This window comes from Gobius niger (assembly GCF_951799975.1).
Source record: "Gobius niger genome assembly, chromosome: 24".
Taxonomy (NCBI): Eukaryota; Metazoa; Chordata; class Actinopteri; order Gobiiformes; family Gobiidae; genus Gobius; species Gobius niger.
The window spans coordinates 10,047,212-10,051,525 of record NC_136875.1 but is presented as its reverse complement, the minus strand read 5'-3'; positions in this window follow the sequence as shown (position 1 = coordinate 10,051,525).

The following is a 4,314-nucleotide window of genomic DNA, read 5'->3' as shown; positions in this document are numbered from 1 at the left end:
AAACAAATCCTTGCAGTTCTTTAGACATTGGCACAGAGTATGTTTGATCTCTCTGTCCGGTCGCGGCGTTTCGATTCACACAGGTGGACTCTTCACCAGCTGGACCCAAGGACATCCCTCCCACTCGCTCACTCTGTCTCTCGCAAACAGATTATATCAGAGCGAATGGGGGGGGGGGGGAAGGATAAAACGATGGAGACGGCGCTGCCATGGCGACGGGCAGCAGTCTCCCACGGCAACGGCTCATGCTGCAGTTCGAGAGGAATGAGGAGATCAACACATCAACAGTGTTGTTTATCAGCTCTGCGACCCGTTTCTCAGCATCGTTTGACTTTGATTCAAATGAGCAGAGCGTAGCGCACAGGGAAGTCGGGACTCGGACTTGGGGCAGACTTGAGCCACTAAACTGGGGCCGGTGACTTGAGGAGAACGGCCATTGGGGAAAAAAAAATCAAATCTTCCGTTCTTTTCCAATGGCAAAACTCAAGACGACTTAAGATGTTTTAGCTATTGTAGAAGCTGTTGTATGTGTGTTATTTTCTCTTTGTGCAGCAGTGTTTGCAATGACCATCTATTGTTGCAATGAAAACATAAAGTCAGTCCTTCAGTCATCTATAGAGGGGACATACCTACTTAAAAACAAGGAAGAAAAAACTTAAAATCTTGAAATCTTAAAATAAGACATTCTGCCAATTGGGGGCAGCATTTTTTTCTTGCTAAGAATTCTTGTTTCTAGAATATTTTTCTCATCATAAAACAAGAAAGAAACACTAAATTTTATGCAAAAAAATAACTAGAATTAAGCAAAATGTCCTCAGAAAATGAAATAATTTAAGGAAAACGTTCTTACTTAGTGAAAAATTGTGGGATATTTACTTAAATGTAAATATCTCCATGATGTGGAGCCAGGCTGATGGTCAGAATCACCAGGCTGGAGGATTCACCTATTGTACATGTTTATAGTGGTGGGGAAGCGTACGCAGACACGGAGAGAACATGCTCCACACAGAAAGGCCCCGTCCTGGTGGGAATTGAACCCAGGACCTTCGAGCTGTGAAGCTGAGGCTCTAACCGCTGTGCCACCGAGCCGCCCACTTTAAAGAATGGAATGTATTATCTATCTGTTGCTGTGATCTTATTTTGTCTTAAAATAAGAAAAAATATTCTTTGTCTAAAGCTGAAGAAGATTAAAAAAGTTTTTCTTTCTTGTTACAAGAAAAAATTGCATGTTTTTTAGCAAATATATCTGAACAAGAAATGGCTAGATTTTATTTCCTAAAACAAGATTTTTTTTCTTAAGAAAACTTTGCAGGTAAGACATTATTACTTTTTAGGGAAAAAATAAGAACTTATTTCTTAAAGTAAGAATTTTTTTTACTTGCTTAGAATCCACTTTTTGCAGTGTACACGCTGCAAAAAGTAATTAACTAGATCAGTATAAACATCTCAATTTGAGCATAATAATCCACATTTTAGTTGTTTTGACTAGTTAAGAAGTTGTTGGGCATTTGTCCCAGATTATTTCTCTTGTTCTGAGACGTTTCTGACTCGTTTCGATACATTTCGTCCTTATTTCAGGTCATTTTCTTTGCCAATGGGGAAAGGAGTGGTTCGAAATCCGTGCAGTAATCTTCACTTTACTGTGCGGATGCCAAACTACTCCTGGTATTATTACGCCTTACAATATAGTTCCCCCTTTTATCTGCTTAGAAAATCCACATTGTTTAATTTTGTGTAATTATACTTTGTAGTGGAACACTTCACGTAACCATATTTAAATAGGGAAAACGTGGAAGAGCTTGGTAGTGTCATGATGTGAGGTGGAACGGGGAAAATAAAACCCAAAATGCAGGACTGCAACAAAAGAGAAAACCAAAAACCGGGGCTGACGAAGACAATGACGCGACCAAGGACAAGGGAAACACAGGGGTATAAATACAAGAGGAAACGGGGCACAGGTGAAACGCATCAGGGCGGGGCAGGCAGGTAATGAGGGAAGTAAAGCAAAATCCCAAGGACAGAACACAATGTCAAAATAAAACACAGGACAAGACCAAAGACAAAACATACCAAAACAGAGGAACAAAGACAAATCATGACAGGTAGCTTCTATCTTGACCAGTTTTGGAGCTATAGTGGAGAGAGGGAGGAGCTAAATGCTAACGACGTCTGCGCTGTGTTTACGTGACTGAAGGCACGGGTGAAGATCAGACAGGTCCTAAAGAACTCGTCAAAGCTAAGGTAAGAACATATCTCAGTATGTAAAAACGGTGGCCTATTCCTTTAAGTCCATGTTGCTTCTTGTGCCTGTTCTTTACTCGTCGCCGTTTCTCACTTCATTGTCAAATCGTAGTATCGGTGTTTGTAAATACAGTGAATAAATAATCTCTGTCTCTCTCTGAGCTAAATGCTCTGAGTCATTACAGTCGCACCTCGTCGTCATCAGCTTTACTTTAATCCAGCTCAGATCCGTCCATGTGAAACATGCCGCTGCAGAGCCTCAAACAGGACTGGCACAGCTCACTTTGAACCTCAGTTTGATTTCTTTGAAAAAAGGAAAAGCCGCAATATTGTTTTGTTTTTTTAAGGTTTATTCATTAGATTTGTATAAATATCAAAATAGTACATCCACTCATGGTTCATAGAAAAGCATTCTAAAACTGTACATGTCTATACTTTTGCATAGACTCACAAAGACGTACAGATGTGCAGCCAAACCAGTCATTTTCAAAATGAGGTCTGAAAGTGTGTTTGTTTTTAGGCTCTCAGTAGTCCAGGAATTACGCATCGTAGAAAAGATTTCCAAATATTGTTGACTGGACGGGGTTGACAGAGCTGAGACATTTCGCTTCTATCTTCAGAAGCTTCTTCTCCCGCTTGTATCAGACAGTGGGCGAGGACAGCGCTTCTCTATGGTCCTCATGGCGGGGAACTGACTCTTCTGTAACACCACCAACTCCAAAAGACTCTTGGTAAACAGCGTTCATATGTAGCTTTGGACTTTGTTTGCCTCCAAAGAGCTTTTTCTGACACATGTATCATATTTTAAACCACAAAAGTTTTGGAAAATCATCAACGAGTCTAAGTCTATGATTGTTGCTCGTAACAGGTGTCGTAGGAGGAGATTTTCACATCATCACATCATTACTATGAATGGGGCTGAATGCAAGGCCGTGGGAACCCAGGGTGCTGAGGGCGCTGCAGCACCCCCTGGGAGACAGTTGTGTGAACTGCAGGCAATATCAACCCCTTAACTCCCACCTGAACCGAGCAACATTTTCTCCAGCTTTACCCCCAGTCCAAAAGCTTCTGGAAAAAAGGTGTGAAAATAGCAACAAAACTGAGACGAAAACAAGGATGAAAATGTGAAAAAAGTGAGAAAACGTTGACGAAAAAGTGACAAAAAATTTACAAAAAATGACAAAAATGGACACAAATTTGACAAAAAGTGAGAAAAATTTGACGAAAAATTGAGGAAAACATTTACGAAAAAGTGAGAAGAATTTGACCAAAAAAAATTCATAATTTGACGAAAAAGTTACAAAAAATGAGACGACTGCCCAACAAAAAAAGTGATGAAAAAAAAATCTGATGTGAGGAAAAAGATCAATTTAGTTTTGTCGGTCTTTCAAATGAGGCGTTACACTGGCCTACAGGATTTGGGTAAAGCTGAACTGGAGAAAATGCTCTCGGTTCAGGCGGGAGTTAAGAGGTCAATAAATAGGATTTATGCACAGAAAAAGTATTTTGGGGGTACATTTTGTCCCTCAGCACCCCCTAAACTAAAACATCTTCCCACGGCTCTGGCTGAATGGCTAGTCATCAATCTCTCGTATATCTACGTTTCAGATGGACGACTTTGTATTGTTTGTACTGTGCACGTGTATTACAATATATTTACTCAACTTAGTAATTAATAAGTAACTAGTAATACTACATTTTTATTTATTTATTTATTAGTAAAAAGTAAGTGACCCGAATCCTTCCTCAAGTAAAGGTCACATGTTTTTTTGTATGTTTGGAAAATGTGGAAATGTGGAAAAGCAATACAATTACTTCAATATGTTCTTTTCAACTAGAGGTAAAAAAAAAACTAACTGAAAATCTTTAGCACGATGTCTGGAAGAGTCTTGTTTATACGTATTTACCTTAAATCATGTAAATCCCACCTTCCTTCACCAACTGCAAATCGTGCCCTTTAAGAACTTCCCTGAAACAAAAGAGGCTGCACAGTATTTACAATGGGAGGTAGTGTCCACGGGGGGGCGCTGTAGAGCAGTAAGTAAGTGAAATGACTGCAGCAGGTGTCAAATG